This window comes from Drosophila montana, unplaced genomic scaffold, assembly GCF_035044405.1.
Source record: "Drosophila montana isolate Dmon_TW-CO22-7 unplaced genomic scaffold, ASM3504440v1 contig_779_1, whole genome shotgun sequence".
Classification (NCBI taxonomy): domain Eukaryota; kingdom Metazoa; phylum Arthropoda; class Insecta; order Diptera; family Drosophilidae; genus Drosophila; species Drosophila montana.
Genome location: NW_026999075.1, coordinates 1538880 through 1559958, shown reverse-complemented (window position 1 = coordinate 1559958; position 21079 = coordinate 1538880). Strand labels below are relative to the sequence as shown.

Below are 21079 nucleotides of genomic sequence, written 5' to 3'. Positions count from 1 at the left end.
GGTGCTCGGTTACTGCTGGGGGTTGACTCTGTTCGCCTGACCTTTGCCTTTGCTCATCTGTCTGGGCGGGTGAGAATTAGCTGCAAGCTGTGTGTGCGTATGTTGGTGTTTTTGTGAGTGTTTGTATATGCGTGTGTGTGTGCTCTGCTTGGTCCTTAATTCAGCTAAAGCCAACCCTTCGGCCGCTTTACAATGCGACAGGTTTTTATCTTATTTCTCCACTTGAGCTTATTTAAATGGCAACTTCTTTTTGTGTCTGTGTGCTACACCCCTTTCCCCTCATCCACCCAATTATCATATCTACCACAAACGTGAACAATAAATAGAGATAACGTGTGTTATATTTATGCTGATAAACAAGTTTGACTTACTTTCGGTATAGCCACAGATACTTTTATGTAGATACACAGATACTTTTGCATATGCCCAACGAAGCGAATGCGTAAGCATATCAAAATAATCAATAAGAGAACTTTGGAACTGGGAAACTTTGTGCCAGTACAAAATGCTTCAAACTGACACTGATTGAGGGGCGTTTCTAGTTTCGAATTTTGTATCTAAAAGTAGATGGTTCCGATATCTACATGATGAATAAATTAATCGCTTATATATATGAGCTTAAGACTTTGTTCTCACCTCTGGAGAGTGCTAAAATCTACGAGATTTTTTATTCTGATTTGGCGCAAATGCTAATACGGGAATACTTAAGTTGTTCATCTTAGATAAATAATTATAATATTTTTTTATAAGCTTGTACGAGTTGTTTACTAAACTACAAATGAAGCCTCAGCTAGGATTCTTGTGATCTTGTGAAATATGTGTCTTAATATTTCGTCAAATAGATTAGCTTATTGTTTATTTCTTGTTGGCTATTACATAAACAATATACAAAACTTTATATTAAAATGGGGAAAAACCTACTATAAGTTTTGTTAGCTAACTAGGAGAAAAACAATTAATAAAAGTATTTTATAAGCAAAACAAAATATTATAAGTTATTAAAAATAAGTTTCTTTTTGCAAATTCAAATTAGTAGCACTTTTCTAATGCTTAAACATTATGTTTGACTAAATTTAAAAAAAATTAATTAAGTTAACTATTTAATAATAACATTTCCTACCTCTAGTAAATTGATTTACATCCTTAATTCGTTTGTTAAGCTCTTAAAAAAAAATAACTTAGCGATTCAGACTTTTCTAACTTTCTGTTAACTGACAACTTATGGTTTAACTGTAGATGGAGAAAGCGGGTCTTACTCATGGTACTAGTGGTTGGATGTATATGTATAAATGCGATATGCAGTTTTCCAAGAACCGAATCCTCCCCTACGGGAGGCGCCGTTTTAAAGCATTGCCATGACAACAAAGTCGCAGTTGCCATCTAATTGCATTGGAATGCAGTTCTCGAGGCGAGCAGAGCAACCAACCCGCCCGTTGCCTGTGGCCCGTTGCCCAAGTCAATGTCAACAAAAACTACGTCCAGCCCACCCCTATGTGTGCTGTGCCCCTTGCCTAAGCCCGTGTCCTGGTTCTTCGAAGGGACTGTACTTGGCGAGCGTGCAGCTTGCAAGGCATCGGCAAGAGCCACCCCTATATGTAGGTATATATCAAGGATCTAACTTGGGATTGGGATAGGAGCAGCAGAAATACCGGTGCAGATCTCTAGACTAGAAATACGCGTCAATATATATTATAGTAGCATATTTACCACAAACAAAGCGTTATTATTTTTCTCCGTCGTTCATCATAGATCCTCCTGTAATAGATGCAAAAACAAAATGAATATTGATTAACACAAAATACAATATATAAAAATATTTAACTAAGTATCCTATTTAAAGTTCAATGCACCTAGTGCAAACGTTGTCTTCGGTTGCTCAATCGATCTATGGCCGCACTATCAACCCTCAGAGCGCGACCCAAATGTACCATATGGCCCCTTTCATAGTTTAGATAGTACACTAAGGATCAAAGTAAGTTGCTTCGCTATGAACTTCCCACCTACATACAACAGACAAACATCAAGCGACAGCAGCGCAGATAATTACGACCTTTACACATTTCTATAGACACCCTGCCGTAGAGTTTTTCAAAGGACTGGCCAGGCAAGGCAGCAAAGAGAGTGCCCCTGTTTCAGTTTTCTTTAGGATTTTAAGGTTAGGGTATTTACGCAAAGAAAAGGTTTAAATAAATGGAATAGAAGTAAAAAAGCTCGGCATGGAAATTTTTTAATTTCGAAATTCAAAATTGCTTTTATTATTTTATAACAATATCTAAAAAATGTTAGCCAAATTATTGATTTCTAGAATTATTGAACCAACAATTATCTATGAAATTATAATATATTTAAAATGATTGACAATATATTAAATTGACAATATATTAATATATTTTGTGGGTGTTGATCACTTAATAATTAAAATAAAATTGTTATGATTTTACAGTTATAATATTATTAATTTTATTCTTATATTGCATATTTTTGTATGTAAAAAAAAAATTTAATATATTTGCAGCATTCCCTTTAAAGAGTACCAGAAATGTCTGCTTCTTTTTAATGTCGTTTTAAATTTTAGTTTTTGTTTTTCTGTTCAAAGTTGAGCTCTATAAAATGTTTACATACTTTGCATGTACACACACACGCACACAGACAATTTCGATAGTGTGTATGTGTCGTGCACAGGGCGAATGTCTCTCAAAGCGTGCTTTGGAATGTGCCTTCACAGATCGCGGCACACGGTAATGTAACCATCATATCTGCCTGCCGCCTGCTACCTACAAAATGTATAAAGTGTGGCACGGCCATGTGTTCTCCTTCCACTCCTCTCCTTGCTCATTTGCTTTTGTTGTTGTTGTTGTTATTTTGGCCGGGTGTCATCATTAAAATATGCTTTGGCTCAAGTTGGGCCGGCTGGCTAACTGGCCGGCCGACTGGCTGGTTCGGCAAGCTGGCGACACTTGGACACAATTGCGTTACGGTCAACTGACTTTAAAATCCGTTAAAAAGTTTATGAAGCATTTGATGGGCCCAAAAATGATGACAGCCAATCGCCAAATTGATTCAAATATGACTATTTGAGAGTTGTATAAGATTTTTAGCAACAAGATATAGTATATATAGTACGACAGCAGCTTATACTAGCTGTTGTAACTGCCAGAAATCACAGCAAAAATGTAATGTAGAGAGACAAGCGATGGAGAGAGAGAGAGAGAGAGAGAGTTAGAGTGAGTGAGAAGGCTGGGCTGTTCATTCAACCCCCAGGCGACCCCTATGTGTGTGCGAGGCACAGCCCAGCACAGCTGATGATGATGATGATGATGATCGCAATCGTGATCGCATGACAGGCAACAAAAGCAACAACAATAAGTACGTGCCACAACTCGGCAGCCACGAGCCCAGTGCACACCTGGACACAAAGTGGGACTCAAACTCGGCTCCGGCTCCGGCTCCGACTCCGACTCGACTCGAATCGGTCTCGACTCGGTCTATGCCTCAATGCGCCTGCCCACAAGCTGACGACGATCGAAGGAAGCAAGCAGCGTGGCAAGGCGAACCAGAGGCAACCCAGAAGGGGCGTTTTGGCCTCTGCCTGGTGGTGGTTGACATTTGAAAATATAGAATGAACGCATGGGCTCCGATTTCGAAGCGTTACCTGAAAGAAATTCTCTAAATTCTCAAATATTGTTTGGGCTTTAGCGGAAGTTGTCGATCGTCAGCCAAAGGTTCGAAAAACACCTTTCAACTTGTTTGTGTGTAATTGCACAGCAAAAGCCTGTTACCCCTGGCCCCCCACAGAAATTGCTAATCCTGCACATTGGCATTATATTCGCAATGCTGGCAAAACTTTGCTGGCGGTTGTTTCCACTAGAACTGCCAAATGGCTGCAGCAACTTTGTGGCACAATTCAAGCGAAAATTATGCTTAAAGAAAATGTCCTTTATGGTTCGGGATTGTCGCAAAGATTTTAATGTTTATGGGAAAAGTTTTTGCGCAAAATTGGGCAAAAGGTTGCAATAAAATGCAATTATTTCGAGTTGGAGAGAATTGACAGGAGGTTTCCGTATACAAGTGGCTATTGCATCTGCTAGTCAAGCTGTTCGTCTGGGCTATAATTTATATATTTGTCATTTGTATTTTGTCCTGGGTTTCTTGGCTTGCAGCTAAGCGCAGTGATATGCTGATAAGATATATTGAGATAGCTTTGACTACATGAAAATACTTTTATAGCCGCGATACCAATTTAGTCGCCATATGGCGACTCTATAGATATCAATAACTTTCAACAGCTCTCAAGTGGAGCAACGCCAATAGTAGTAGTCACAGCCACATCTAGCTGGCTACACTGTGAGAAAATGTGCCACTTTAAGAGAAAAAATAAGATAATAGATGCATAATTAGCATGCTTGTGTTAAGCTGGCCGGCTGGAGATCATCGTTGGCTATTTTTTATATCAATAATAAACAACATAGAACAAGGTTTGCCAAAAAATGAGCTGCTATTTCTTTGACCTATTTATTTATCTATCATCACGAGGCGCAAACGCCTTGCACCCTTTTCAACGCTTTAATATGTTGAGAATTGCAAGCGTCATGAAAGGAAAAAGCTAAGCGAACTAAAAACTGCTAAAAATACTTGTTTATGCTATCGATCAATTATATTGTTATAAATATTTTGGACTAATATGCGTATTTTATAAAAACTTTTAATATAAATTAGTAAAGAAAATTATAAAAATGTAAAACTAATTGCTTAGCATTTCAAATTTTGCCTCAGATATTTGCAATTCACACAAATAAGTTTTTGGCCGTGTAGCCATTGCACTTAGCCAGCGCAAAGTTGCTGGCTACAGTTCGTATCTCCGCCGCCTCTCTTGCTCATTTCCCCCTTTAACTCTGCATACCAGTATCAATATCTACGAGGTATTTCTAGCTGCTCTTGTGGTAGTTGTTGTCGTTGTTGTTGTTATTGTTTTAGACATGAGCACTTTTTGTGGTCGCTGTTTGTCGTGGCTGTGTGTTGTTGGGTTTTATTGTCTTTCAGTGCTTGATTAGATAGCTGCCACACACATACACAAATTCACACACGCACACCATCACACGCACTGCTGTGCCTGTAAAAATGGCCATATGTGGCCAAGTTGTTTGGCATTGTGCTTGTTTGCAAAGGGCTGCAAAGTCCGGCAGCGTCGACTTTGTCGCTGCTTCTTGCCTGAATGTTTTGTTGCATAGCGGCAGGCGCCGTGGCGAGGCTTTTGTCTATTACCTGATGTCCGCCGCCGTGAATGTCCGTACAGTCTGTCTGTCCGGCCATCTATATATGACTGTCTGTTGGTTCGTGTCTGTTGCTTATCGCGCTTTTAATATCAAAAAATAAAAATAAAAAAATGCACGCCTAACGCGTGAGTGTGTGTGCATGTCCATATAGTCTCTCATGGTCTCATGCTACTCAGCTACGTTTAGTAGTTGCTACCTTTCGCGCTGCTATCTATGCAGATATCTTTCTCTGTCCGCCTGCCTAGGTATTGTACTACAGATACTATAAATATACATATGCATATATATGTGTATGTTGTGTGTGTGTGTGTGTGTGAGTGTGTGGCATTAAAAACATTTTCATTGTAATCAAGCGTACTTTCTTTTATTATTATTATTATTTGCCTCTCTGTCTAATGCTAACGACGCAAATTACTCAAATGTATCTGCCAGATACTTTTTATTTTCCACTGTCGTGTGCAACTCGCTCGCTTGCTTTTTTCTGCTCATATATTATTTATTGATCGCGATAAGCGTCACGAAGCCAATTTCAAGCGCACACCAAATGATAGAGAAACACTCCAACTCCTCCATGTGCCCCACCCAGCACACCTCAGTACAGCTAAGCTGATACCTGTGCCTTCCAGCTTTTGCTCATATTTCATATGGCAAACATGGTACAGTCACCGACTCACTGATTTATTTTTTTCCTTAACATCCGCTTTGGTGCGTGGCAGCCAGTTGTCCCCGCCGCTTCCCTCAATTAACTCACAATCAAAGGTAGCCCTACCTACCACGGCCTGGCCAGCTGCCAGATGCCGCTTCAGTGACTCAGTCACCCCACTCGGCAAGCGTCTTGAAGACGCTCTGGGAAAACAACTGTGAGCCGTTGCCTTCGCCACGTGCTGCATAAGCACGAAGCGTAAAGGAAAACCCAAGGCGAGGCGCACTCAATGGAACTGTAAGGCACACACCACCATAGACCCAGCTCTGTAGGAACTTATCGCCACCTTTTTACTAACTATATGCCTTATGCTCGCTTTTGTAACGTATTTTTCTTGTTTGAAACCCTTGCCGAGGCTATTACGAGCCAATATACTTAAAGTAATCATAATATAAATAAAGATGGCTAATTGCTTACTATTTTAGCAGCTGTAAACTCGCGGCTCGATAAGCTGCTTGCCTTTAGGTTCGGTTCATGAACCTAGTTTACCAACTCCTTAAACTTTGGTCTTATAAACAAATTTGGTTTTAGCTTTGGTTAATGGCATACAACAAATTCTGGATTCGGACTGGTCCAGTGTAAAACAGGGCTGTATACCTGATTAATAGTACTCAAAATACACCAAATACTTCCTTCTCTACCTATATCAAAGGATAAAAAGAATATTCTTGGTGTTTTCCAATACAAGACACCATTAGAAGGATGAAAATGGTTAAATATAGGGCTACTTTGTGAAATTGTATTTAATTGTATACGACAGAAACTAGACAGCATTAGAGATAAATAAATTGTGAGCATTGGTTGCTAATGGAAAACCCCAAAAAAGATTTCACAACAAAATGAATTTGCTAAAAGGCTGATAAAAAACAATTGAGGACAAGAGTTTATTTGATAAAGTAATTGGATAAAATACCTAACACCATTTGACTCGCTTTGTGTGGCTTATTCAAGGTAGCGCTATTATTTCGGCTTATTGAAAATCGTAAAAATTATACATTTTACAAATTTTTTTGATATAAAAAACATGTTAAAACAACATGTTAATATTTGTTATGGGTACCTAAAGTGTTTTTATACTATGTTTACAAAGTAAAAAGAAGAATATTATGTCTGTACAATGCTGTCCGTCTCTTTGTTTATCTACAGGAGCATAATTCGTAGACTTCAGCCTTAGAGAATGAGAAGTTGAAATAAATAAATACACCAAATATGCTGCCAAAATACGAAAAAAATCTATATAAAATTGGACCACTATATGATATAGCTGCCATGGGAAGACTCGGGCAAATAATTAGTTTTTGCTAGACAATTTTTTTGTTTTTCACTTCTGTGTAATTAAAGTCAGCAAGTGCGAGTCGTACCAAGTTGGTCTACTTTATAATAAAGCTTATATAGTTGCAATCGGTCAGAAAAAGCTTTCAAGGCTATTTTATTTATATATTCTCAACACTTTTGTGGGTCTCTGGCCGTAAAACTAATAAAGTTTTGTTAAGTATAATTTCTTGGAAGTTCAGCACGCAATTCCATTTGTTAACTCAAGTCCGAAGGCAGCGCCTCTGGGTATGCGACTTAATAATTCAATTTTCGTGTGTGCTGGCCGTAATATGTTCATTTAGTGTAATTACGAACGCATATGAGCGGCGTTTAATATGCACAAACAATTCCTTGCCCAGGCTGGCCAGGCACGAGCTTCCTTAACAAAACACCTCCAAGTGGGACGGGGTCAGGTGTGGGGTCTACAACTGGGAGTACACCTGGCGAGTTGCGTAAGCAGCGATGTGCCATGGGGCATTGTCGGTTGGGTTTGACTTATTTCTATGACAAATGTGAGATATGTTAATGTGATAGGCCGCGGGTTATTAAGGAAATTACCTACAACAACTGGCAATGTCTGGACAGGTAGACGTGTTGGGTCTGGTTCGCGTTCGAGCTGCGGGGGCGCATGTCCAAGTCCTTGGACTCTTAGCCAGAACAAATATTTGAAGTTTCAATTTCATGTGTGCGCTGGGCGGTGGGCGAGCATTAATAGATATCCGTGGCAGAGAAATGACTTCATGTCATGCCTTCAAATAATTAGGGGTTGTGACCCGACCGCACTTACTCTTGGCGCCCGCCTTCGCGCCGTTGCTTATCGTTTAGCACAAATCTGTTATATTTTTCTGCCAATGCGAACAAGAAACAACAGCTTTCGTCAGAAAGTAAATACCCTTCTTTATTTACACCATATGGGTTGCAGATATGTGAGGAGAAAAGTGATGATCGTAATTGCTGAGCTTGGCTTGGATATTACGAAAACAGAAACATTCCCGATATAAAAATATTATAAAATTACGCTCTTACGAAAGAAGCATGCTAATGCCAGGGCAGGCTAATATATCTTCAAAAACAAAAAAGATTTTCATGCAAGAAATTAATTTTCAACCAATTATTTCAATTGTATGTACTGTACTGTATGTATGTATGTACTGCCCACAACAGACGGACGGACTGTAAGATTAGTACACATAGAAACAGACAGACGGGCATGGCTATATGGACTTGGCTTTTGATACTGATAAATGCATCAATGCATACACACTTTATGACAAAATTATAATACCATCTAGAAGGGCGTACAAAGTATTCCATTTGCATGTCCGGGAGCCTTGCAGATGGCCCCCGGATCGATGCGCTCTGTGGTCAATGTGGTAGGCGACGGCATGGGCACATGGACACAAGGGCAGCTATATGTACGTGCATATATATCACACTTTGGTGTCATTAAGAGTCCATTGCAATGACTAAGTCCATCAACAGGCAGAAAATGCTGCAAAAAGCGTTGACTCATCGGGCGTTTGGGGGAAGGGATTGGGGCGATGTTCAATTGAATTGTGAAATTGTGAGACGTGGCCAGCTCTTTGTGTGAACAGAATGTAAATTTATTTAAATGCAACTGCGTATAAACAAATTGATTGCATTTAATATAATTTAACTCAAGTGCGGCGACCGTGCGCACAGCTCGACAAAAGCTAAACAGCTGAAAATTGACTTGGAAAATTAAATTAAAATTCAATTGACAGCTATCAGAGGCAGTCGAAGTTGCAAAGAGGAGCTCCTAGCTTTGCCTGTTTTCATAACAAACTCAGCTGCCGGAGTCAAAAAGTCGCAATAAAATCTTGTAAAGCATAAAATTCAATTTCAATGGTTCCAGTAACAGACGCAAATCGAAAACCTTCACCCGTTGTGCTTGCGTTTAATAACAAGAAAGAGGTATTTCGAAGATTGAATACCCTTGCTGCTTAGGGGCTTGAAGATATATGAGGTGTATGGTAAAACTCGTGGTAGCTGGGCTTGGTCAAGATAGTTCTCCATACAAAAACTTATTTTTCAATCGATTCCGTCTATAGATCTAAATGATATAGATAAGATGCTAAGAGTTTGCTCATATTTAAGGATCATGGTATGCTTAATCAAGACATCTTGAAAAACAAAATAGTTGTTTTTATTCATTTGAATTTTCTTTAATTTAACTAAACAATCCCATGGCAACTATAAGCTTTGCCAAGTAACAAGACGATAGCTTTAAGGCTGAGAGACTTGTTTTGTATTGATACTGTCACTGATCAATAGTATATAAACTTTATAGGGTATATATATACTTTATTGCATGTCTCATGACAAATTTACAATACCCTTAAAAAGGGCATGCAAAGATTTTCTTGAACAAACAATGGGAGATTCTGTCAGCTGGACTATTTGTATAGCTGGGCGAATGTTGATTTATGCATTGGAGCTGAATACTTGGTGGGGCTTAAAGTTTGCCAATAAGCAAAGCATTTAAATCTCAGCCCGACTATCGAGCTGAGCAGGAGTTTGATTCATTATGTGCTCTGCGTTAGTATTGAAAGAGTTGCTTGAGGGATAGCGCATCCTGGTCAGCGCTGTTGCAGAAAATCAATGGCATTTCACTCGAGTGTCCGTGCGGGCTGGAGAGGCGGGAGAGGCGGGCGGACATTAACAAAACTTGCACTCGGCCTGCGGCTTGAAAAAAACTCTCGGCGGCTATAAGTGACATTTTCATTAAAAAGAAAAACTGTCAGTTGGCAGGGAGAGGAGCAGCCGCGGCGGCAGGGACTAGGCACAAGGACGCTTAGCTTAAATATAAACGCAGCGTCAACTTGTGGCCAATGGGCGGAGCGGGGGAACGTTGGAGCCGACCTGGGGACCAACTCAAGTAGTTGAAGGAGCAAAGTCGCCCAGTCGGCTTCATTATGATAATTTAGTTGCTGGCGAATGCATTGACATTTGAAGAGAACTTTGAAGAGCAGCGGGAGAAAAAATGAAAAGAAAAGGATTTTCGCTGAGCACATTAATGAAATTAAATTTGTGGAAAATGGTTTTGCAATGGGGCAGCAGCTGGTGGCAGGGGGCAACAGTTTAACAGTTTAACACGTGCTATAAAACGACTCGATATGAGGGCAGATTTCTGACTCAGTGAATCAAGTTTAACAACAGCCAGTGGACACTTCTGACAGCTGCTCGTCAGCTGGCATCTCATAACTCAACTGGCAACTGCACCCCGAACCCTGCCCCGCTGTCCAGACCGGTTTCGGTTCGAGTCGCAGTCAAAGGCTTTGCGCACTGCACTTAATGAGCACATCCGGCTGATGGCTGACCCCTGTTGCCAGTCGCACCCCCACCCCACAGCCGCCCATGTGCTGGCCTTGCATTGCTTCATTGCACTTTATATTCAAGTCGCGACATTACACAATAGACTAGCATTAATGTTCATTAGTCTGCAGTTGGACCAGTTTTAAGGGGTTTGTCGTCCATCGACAGGTCCGTCCCGTCCATTATGTCCATGGTGTGGCTAGGTGTCAGGGGCATTGCAACGCTTCACGGTTAATTAACAGCGTCCCAGAGACTCATCATCATCATCTTGGAAATCTTGGTTGTTGTAATTGAAAACCAGCCTTGTACTTCTGCTGTTGCTTCATCTTTTTCTACAGGTGCAACTGCGGCTGCTTCTTCTTCGCAGGAAGTGCAAGCAACCGCCGTGACATTTCCTTTATTTGCTTTCCGTCGATTCCTAGGCTTTGTTTTACTTTACAGCACTTCAGTTGACTTTTGTTGGGGCAACTTGTCCACTTACTTCTTAGACTTGACCTTTTGTTCTTTATTTCTTTATTCGGCTTGCGGTTCATTAAGGCAACTCGAAACCCTTTGCGGCCTGAGAACCTTTTATTTTTTTCTTATTTTTTTTGACAAGTTGAGTGAACTTTGTTGCTGTCATTTGATTTTTTCCCCTGACTTGGCCGATTTTGTAGTCCATCAAAACGTTGGTGGTGTCAATTAAGTGGATGCCTTCAAAGCTATTTGTTGTTTTAGTGGCATTTCTGCCAGCACAGCGACTTCAGAATTAGTTGATTTATGAATTATGACAATGCAGAGCGCGGTCGCAACCATTGCAGACATACTGTCGGCCGCTGCCTCTAAGCTGCCGGATATTCTAATAAAGCAAATGCTGCAGCAGCAGCAGCAGCAGCTCTCACAATTGCAGCTAAACAGTGTGCCACAGTGCAGATTTAACACTTCTTGTCAGAAATTGATTGAAGTAACCCCTAGCAGAGCAGTTGAGCTCAGTTCTGTCTGTCTGTCTGTCCGCCTGGCTGTCGCAGCAGCAGCTGCTAAAGAAGGAACCAGCAATTGGCCCATGCGGAACTAGACTTGTACTACATAAAATACCCTAATACAACGCACACTGCTAACTTTATCATGCAGTTTGCAACGCTTAATAAATATATTTGTTTAAAAGAAAAAACATTTTATTTCACAAAAAAAATACAAAAATTGTTCAGATCAGAAATCTCTAAAAAGGAGGAGTCTCGACCCAACGGTATTTATAAGTGAAATATAACAACAAAATAAATAAAATAATTTGACCTCCAATTGCCATATTGCCAGCCAAATAAATGTGCTTTGCAACGTAACGATATAATCCTGTGTGGCTTAGGCATCCGAGCATCGGACTAACAAGAGGGAAGTCGCCGGCTCAAATGCAGCAACAATTTGCAATACGTAGATGCGCTTTTGATCTGGGCACTGCCGGGTAATTTTTTCTGGCACAAAAATATAAAAACACATTCCCCATAACTTATGAGGAAGAGTTTAGAAACCCTTTCGACATTTAAATATATTTTAAGAATTTTGTGTACGCATTTTCAATAGAGCATCAAATGCTTAACATATCGACTGGTTAGTTTTCCTTTCTTCAGCACAGTGGCTGACCAACTTTGGGTGCTTGGGTATATCCGTGTCCCTCCCCCAACTCCCAAGCAGTTGTCAGTTGTCGCACTAAATGGCAGTGGGAATGAGAACTGTTTTTGTTGAGGCTGTGGCTGCTGCTGCTACTGCTGTTGCATTCAAATTAGTGCAATCAAGTAATCTTGTATCTGCGTATCTGCAACTGCCTGACCACTTGCTGGCAATTGTATCTTTGCATCTAACACTTCAATTGCCGACTCAGTACACTTTGTGGGAATTTGTATGCATGCGCAATTGTTGCGATCAAGTAAAAGGAAAATACTATTTAAACAAAGGAAATTATTAAAAATTATTGCCGACCCTTGGTTTGCCCCGTCAAGCCCAGGCGGGCGCATAATGCACCGTGTGAAAAGTGCACCCTCGCCACTGAGATCTCCGAGTTCCAAGTCTCTGCATGCAAATGGGCAACTACTTCCTTTTTGCTTTGTGGTGGTTAGTTGCCCGGCATTGGTTATGCTTCAAGGCGCTTTTCATATCGTTCAAGGTGCTCTATGGGTCAGCACGCAAATAGCTTTACATGATTCGGGAAAACATTTTTTGGGCAGCAGTTTACCAGCTGGCAGGCTCGCCATGCTCGAGGTCCTGGTGAGAAAACATTGGGCTGGCAAGCAAACCGTGAACAATAGGGGTTTATTCAAGTCGATCGGGTGCCTTTAGGAGCCGTTATTAAGGCATATCGCCTGCCAGTTCCTTAATAACCAAGCAGCACAGGCTGACTGCCTGACTGGAGTGTAGGTTGCTTGTAAGTTGCAAGTTCATTGCCATCTTGCGTTGCCAGCACCCTCGGGCACAATTCATTACTTTGTATTTGCAGCGTATATGCGCCTAAAAGTAGACAATGTGCAACCCCAAAGTGGTGCGCGCAAACACCCCGAAAATGTCAGGCCAAGAAAAAGAGAACTGCAAATAAAAAAGTCTTAAAAAATTGCACGAGCTGAAGCTCAAGCAACAATTTGCGGCAATGCAACGCCAGAAGACAACCCACACCACCCAACGCCCAACTCCAACAACAGTCCGCAAAGGGTGGCTGCTGCCAAGGACATTCGGGCCTGCTGCAGCCCACTTGAAGCCTCGCAGCGAGAGGGTTTTTAATTTCTAGCTAAAATCTGTGGCAGGGGCAAGCAAAACGCATTTCTTATGCGGCGGCAACAAATTTGGCTGCGATTATCGCTCGAGAGCTCGTGATTAGCGATGGTCGCATGAGCACCGCGTGAGTGAGGTGCAAAAATCAAATTCATGAAAATTTGAGAAACCCAATTGAAGGATCAATGGAATCAAGTATTAATTATAAGGCGAACTTGTAAGTTATATTGCGTGTAAGGATTCTTTTATTGGGATATCAAACAAACAATTATTTTTATGCAACTCGTTTTCATATCTGCGATCTTTCTTCTTTCTTTCTTGCAAACTTCTCTTAAGACCAACTCAATTTATTTCAAATTTAATTTAAAATATTTAGTGCATTGTTTCCTACTCGCGCTTCGAAACTGTCGTAAGCGCATTGTCAAAACTTGAAGGTTTTGAACTATTTTAAACAAACCAGTCCTTTTAAATATGGTTCGGTTCAATTAATCCGGGTTAAGATAAATTTCTGGTTTAGATCAGTGCAGACTTTATATATTCTGACCTAGACCCTAGAGAGCTTTTACAGGCAACTGCATAAACTAACACAATCAACTGATAGTTTTTCAAGAAAATTACTTGATTTTGTAGAAACGTAGAAATATTCATTTCTAATGAGATTGTTGTGTGTCACGCGCTCATCTCTAGTTAAAGATTGAGGCCGATGCTCGAGACAAAAGAAATTAAAAAGTGCATAAAATGAATCTATAATACATAATAATAAAGCTTAACAGCAATAGCGCCATCATCATCATTATCATCATCATCATCAACATGATGATGAGCCTCCTCATCTGGCTGTTTGAGAGAGCTGGTAAATAAAAAAGGGTTGCCTTGCTCCTGGCCCTTTTTTTTGGCATAGCGCACAACAAGAAATGCAAACAGAAAATAAAATTTTCGTTGAAAAGAAATTAAAAATCTGCAAGATTTGCATTTTGCCTCAGACCAGCGAAGACCCAGACAAGCAACGGGGAGGGATTCCCTCTCCAAAGACTAAAAGTAATATATGTATAACTTTTATGGCATTGTAAAGGGTATTATAATTTGGTCAGGAAATGTGTTGCAGGAGATGTGTTCGAACCTATCAAATATATATATTCTTGATCAAAAGCAGCAGTCTCTAGTCGAGAAATAGAAATAAAGATATTGTATGTACAACTTTTTTGTCGTTCAAAATATTTTAATGTAACTTGGGATTTACTCTTTGCTCTTTGATCCTTAAATATCAACAAAATCTTATTAGCGTTGAATTCGATAAATGAGTTTTGTATAGAAAACTTTTCCGTTCTTCAAGTTATCTAGACCAAATTAATCAATAGCGGGCTTCACCGTGCTTCTTACGTATCTGCAACCCCGTAAGCGGTATTTCTACAAGGGTATTTAGTGTTCGGCGCGCCAAAGATAGCCTTTTTTTCTTGCATTTTGTATTTTTATTATATGCCCAGGTCCTGTCTCTCATACCCAGGCAAACTTTTGAGTGTTCACCTCAAAGTGCACTGGCGTGGACATTGAGAACTTGCGTGGGCGTCAAGGGCGTGGCAGCTGCTTCAGCTTCAACTAGAGATTCAGCTTGTGCTTGTATTTTGACTTCTGTTGATGCAGAGTCTGGGCAGTTGGGCATCGTAATGATGTGCGCTTTGATGGTGCTCCAGCGGCAAGTTTAGCTCTGCTCCTGCATTATTTTTTCTTGTTTTTAGCTGTTTGGCAAGAGTTGCCGCAGCAGTTGCTGCTGCTGCTCTCAATTTTGGTTCAATTTTAATTAATGAGCGCATAATTTGCATTCGCATTCAACTTGCCCCGCTCCCCCTCTATCCAAGCTGTGGCCTTGCCATTATCTAAGCACAATGGGCCTGCGACTTGCCCGCTTAATTAAAAGGGAGGCATTGCTCAACTTGCGAGTAGCTTAGCTCCAGTCTGGGCGTGTGTTTTCTTTCTCTTTTTTTTTGTATACCTGGTCGCCGTATCTGTGGGCATAGAATAAACACAATATGCAAAGTTTTCTCTGCTGCTTCTATTTACGCCCAGCAGCAGCTGCCATTGAGTTTCGCAGTTCATTGAAATGCCCGGAGAAGCACAAGAAAATTCGCAAAGAAAAAGTGCAATTCATTTATTTGCGTTTCCTTCTTCAGTTTTATCGTTTTTTTTTTATATATTCTCTCTTTTTTTTTTTTGCTCGTTTTGGCCAGCAAATCCTTTTGGCCAAGGAGTCAGGCTGGCCCGGGCTAGCCCAGTCTGCTGCTGGAATCCTCATCGTCATTCATATTTATGGGCTTTGTGGGTTTGGGCTGTGCTGCGTCTTCTGCTTCTGTTTCAGTGCTGTATGCAATGCACTTGTCAAAGCTTAATTGAAGGCAAGATTGCAGGCTGACTCGCTTTCTATCTCGCTCTGGCTTTCATTACATACACATATATGCCTGTATGTGTGTGTGTGTGTGTGTGAATGCGGCATATTTTCCTGACGACTTGGCAGAAGTAACTGCAACGTCGCTGCAACGTAGCTTGAACAAAGTGAAAACCAAAGAAAGGAACTTATTTATACTCTGCGAACACTGAACGAAATCGTTGTTAAACTTGACTAACATCAGCTGCCAGGACTGAACCATGATAATTATTATGTTCTAACTTTCTCCGAGGTACACGTAGATTTTTTATTTATTTTTTTATTTCTATGGCCGAGTGTCTTCCTAATTAAGCAATACATCAAAAATTAAAAATTAAAATTTTACAAATTAATAGACATTTCTAATTTTCAAGAACGAGAAAATAAAGTCTCGATTCCACAAGGATAAAACTGGATCGGTTCATGAATCGAATCGAAAACCGGTTGATCAAAAAACCGCCTAGCCGAAACCTGAAGCAAAGCATATTTTTTCTACAAAAATTGTTTATTATATAGTAAAAGAGTATTGAAATTAGGGTTTTTTTGCAGCATTTCAAATCGCATTTCGACACAAAAAAGGAAAAGAAACGAAAATTAAAACAAAGCCTTGCGCCTGGCAGTTAAGAACCTCGAGTGAAGAACGAGAACGCCTCCAAGGCGGGTTGCCCTACTCAGCAATAGTCGCACACACGAATCCAAATAAGAAAAGCAAGCGATGAGGACGGTGATGGCGACGTCGACGGCGACGACGACGTCGCAGTCAAAAGAATGCAGTTAAGCACACAATTGACATTTGAAACGTCAACTTGGGCAAGCACTCGTGCTGAAGAAGTTGCATAAAAAAGTGCCTCCGTTAGGGGTTTCCTACTTTGGGCGCAAGGCAGGACCGGGCAGGCCAAGACCAAGAAGGACGCACGCGGACGAGCGGCGAATTTCTTCCTGCTACGGCACACAAGCACACACACACACACATTGCACATGGCAGCAGTTTATTTGCTGAGCAAATAAATTTCTATATGCGACTTTATGTTGTCGGCAACGGAGCGTATGAGTTATCTTTCTTGCCGTGCTCTCCATTCTAAGATAATCAACAAACGGCGGCTGATGCTGAAGACTAACGATGTGCGCATATCTGATTGCAGTTTACTGTTGCATGCATCATTAAAATGTGTCTGTCCCACGACCCACCACATGCCACATGCCACATGCCCCATGCCCGACTTCCCTTTGCCATACTGCAAGGGAGCATTGCTGCATTTTCTTTTTATGCCACATACTTTGCTCAAGGTGCATCATCGAGTTGTGGGCGCAGTATTTGCATATGGGACAGTAGCGTTGCAAGACTACTCTGGCGGGTGATGGAGAGGGGGACGGGGGCTCAGGCATGCAGTGGCACTGGCTTTGGCACTGAATGGAAAGACGCGCGTCAAGCCTTTTGAGCTGCGTGTCGCTGAACCGTGTTCCATGAGAAGGTACTCTGCAACAACACTGATGGAGCTGGCAAGTATTAGTTTTGGGCAGCCCCAACTACATACCGAGTATCTTTAATTAAGATCTAAGAACTTAGGGATTAGCTTGTTTGCTGTTTTAAGAATTCACTTTGTGCATGCCAAAGTCTACTCTTGGCGAAGATTGAAGCAGTCATAAAATAAGGGAAAGTTGCAATGAATATTTCTAATTTGCCATTTAAGTCAGAAAAGAGGCTAAGTCTTAATTTGAACAGATTAAATAAATGGTGAAAAATCTAAAAATCAAATAAATATTTAAATGAATTTATTATTGAATTAAATTTGTAACATAATTGATAAGATATGTAAAAAGTAATTGTAATTCGATACAAATGATAATTCGAAAAGAAAACGTTTTCAAAATGAATAACATTTTAAAAATATTTTATTTTGGTGTTATTACAAAGTGAATAGTGTGGTTAATAGAAATTAAAATAGTGATACAAATTATAATTGTAAGAGAAAAGATTTTCAAAAGAATTCAACATCAAAAGAATTTCAAAAAATTATGATATAATATGTCCCTAAAACGTTGGAAGATCTTCATTTCTTTGTAGTTACTAAAATTAATTTTAATAATATTCTGATTACATAAAAAATAGGCTATTTAATTTTGAAAAATAAAATCAATGTCACCGTGTCTTAAAAATGCGACTAAGGCAAAATATATATTTGGCAATCGCTTCATAAAATCAAGATTATTATTAAATAAAATATATATATATACACCAATTTTATTTCAACTGAAATGAATTTTCTTATGAAACTGATTTATGCTGATTTTTAATGTTAAGTAAATCGAAGAACACATTTGGTAAAAAAATAAGCTTACCGCAAAGCTTATCTTTCGTTCTGAGTTAAGAGACCCTATATTAGTTAACTGCCGATAAAGTAAGCGAGAGACTAGGTCTGTGCAATTCACATGCCCACGTATTTGCATTAAGTACGAACCCATGAAGAAATAACTTTTGCTACATTTTTCTACCAAAATAAAGGAAATAGAGAGTCAGCCAAACGAATGCTGCAAACGGTTCATGGAGGAGCAGCAGCACCTGCTGCATCGAGAGCAACAGTAGCAGCACCACCAGCTGGTTGAGGTGGAGCAACTACTGCAAAAAGTGCAAAGTTTTCAACTGCTTCACACACACACACACATACACTCACTCACACTGTTGAAAAGAGGCGACTGCATACGCTGCAAGCACACAACTAGGCTCCAGTTTGCACGGCTCGAACCTAACGCTTTTGACCTCCTCCAGCAGGTGGGAAAGGGCTAACAAAATTTTCGCAACGGCAGCCAAGAGCGCAAAAAAAATTTATGTTGCATACATTACGGCGCGCACACAAAAACAAAAGAAAACTGCACGGCAACTTTCTGCAGCAACATTTTTCTTGCTGGCGCTGCTTCTTCAGTCTGCTCGCTGCCTCTGGCCCACGGGGCAACGCTACTTCTGAGTAAATTAACTGCATTTCTTTAGTGGTGCAACCTCGTGGCGCACATTTTGGAGGCTCGACGTGGCAAAAATATTGCTTAACTACCTGGCTGGCTGCTGTCGGCAATGGGTAGTAAATGGGGTGGGGGCTTGGGCGCGCGCCCTAAAGGGTTGCCCCGCCCTGTTGCAAAACAAGTTTTACTTGTAGAAAATGTACTTTGCATTCGCATTAATTAATTAAAAATAAAATATAGAGAGCACTGCCGCCTGCAGAAACCAACAAAAAAATGTATATATATATATATATATATATATATATATATAAAGGGTGCAGTCGAACGAAGGAGCAGAACAAGACTGGCGGCTGCGGCTGGTCGGAAGAGGGGGGTGGGGGGAGTGGCAAAGTGAATGCAACGGATGCGAAGACATGGCAAAGAAGCATGGGCGAGCGGAAGTGCCAGTTGGTTTGGGTGCGACTCAAAAACTTGATGACTGCAAAACTGGACTTTGGGGGCGTGCGCATAAAAGCAGCGACCAGCAGCAGCAGAAGCAGCAGCAGCAGAACAAAGGCAACATAAACTCGCGACAAGGGGCATCTGGACAGGCTGAGCTGGGGGAGCTGGCCTGTTGGATTTTATTTTGTTGATTGTTTGATTTTTGCTTCACTCTCCTCACTTGACGTCGTCGCCGACGTGAACACCAACGCCGACGCCGCCTCCGCCGCCGACGCTGAGGCATTGCAGTTTGGCGCAGTCGCCTGTTGGTCATTGAAGGGTCTCTAGCGTAGCCTCAAGACTTTCTCTGTGTGGGTTGTCGAGCTAAGCGGAAGTGTGCGGAGGGCCGCCGTCCACCAGGCCGTTGATGAAAAACGCACTCGAATTAAAACGTCGAGTGTCGAGGGGGGTGGGTGGTGGTGGCATTGCCACTGGACTCAGTCCCACTTTTGTGGCTTGGAGTGCGTTTTGGCAAGCCAGAGAAAGCAGGAGAGGCTGGGGAGTTGCTCTGTAGCAACCCCGAGTGGACGCCAATATTTGCATAACGTTTCAGATAAGAAATCGGTTAGAGGGGGGTCAAGGCTTAAAAATGAAATTAATGGGAAATTAAAATATGCCATAAGGAAAAGAATTTTGTAAAAAAAATAATAATAAAAATATCTGAGTTTCTACAATACCTAATCACAGTTGGGAATGTGTTAAAAAATAAATAATACATATATCAAATCAAAGAAAAATTACCAAGATTTTATATGAGCAAAAATATTCCATCACTTATTATTTTTGATTAAAACGAGTATTTTGAGTATAAAAAATTGTAAGCCAAATCAACAGAATTTGTTTAATATGAATTTAAATAGTACATGAAATAAATTAAAATAATTAATGAATAATAAAAAACAGTTTTATGAACGGCTTAATAAGTATTCCTTGATTTTAAAAATTAAAATAAATAATTTAAAATAACACAAAATCAAGATCCAAAATAAGAGCAGATTTATGAACGATTTAAAAATATTTTTAAAATTTTTTAATTTTGAATTTTAACAATAACTTATAAAAAATTATTTTTAAAAACGCATTTGTATAAGAACTTCAATAAAGAAAATAATTACGTTAATAAAAAAAAAAACACTTTTTAAATTCTTGCTTAAAATAAGTTGTTTTGTAGCATTTTGAATTTGGTGTCGAGACTACGCCTAAAATTGAATAATAATTCGGGTTTTAAGATCCTTTCGTCGTGATTGTTTAGCTGACAGCAGACGCTTGCTTAAGCATTTGTGCTGCCAACTCGAATTGGGTCTAGCCTAGCCTCACTGCAGTCCAACTGCAGCACCAAATAATGCGTACAAATGCAGTCGAGGGTTGGCCGAGGATGTGCATGGGGGAGGAGGATGGGTAGGGGCGGCAGACGATTCCTACTGCTTTGAGGAGGAGCAGGCAGCCAGCATATTGCAATTTTACAAATCAAACAAAAGGCAGCAAGCAGTAAAAAACAAAAATAATGCAAAAATAAAGGAAAAAGAAAAAAAACGGCGCCATAAAATGCAGAAGAATGGCTGAGGCAGCGCCAGCCGCTCGGCCAAAAAGGACAATGCACAATCCGACCGAGCTACACACACGTCCACGTACGTATCCTGAGGATGGCACAGGACACAGCTCAGCTCAGCTCAGCTAATATGCATTGCACATGCAGCCAGTGAGAGCTGCACTTGGTGGCGTGCGCGGCAGACGAGGACGCGGACGTAGGCGGGGGCGGGGTCCAGGGCAACGAAACTTTTTTTCATGACTGTTTGGCTGTTGTTTGGACTGGAACGGGAACTCGGCTTGTTTGCCAAGCCAAATGCATCGGATGCAATTTTT

At 40.6% G+C, this 21079-nt stretch overlaps 1 protein-coding gene across 9 annotated transcripts in view; it reads right to left on the bottom strand.

Annotated features, from left to right (window-relative positions):
• Positions 1 to 21079, bottom strand: part of pros (prospero) — a 72718-nt gene that overhangs the window by 23720 nt on the left and 27919 nt on the right. For all 9 annotated transcript variants that reach the window (XR_010438203.1, XR_010438204.1, XR_010438205.1 and 6 more), the window contains one exon: positions 1708 to 1755. The gene's annotated coding sequence lies outside the window, so the exon portion shown is untranslated. The remainder of the gene's footprint in view (positions 1 to 1707; positions 1756 to 21079) is intronic.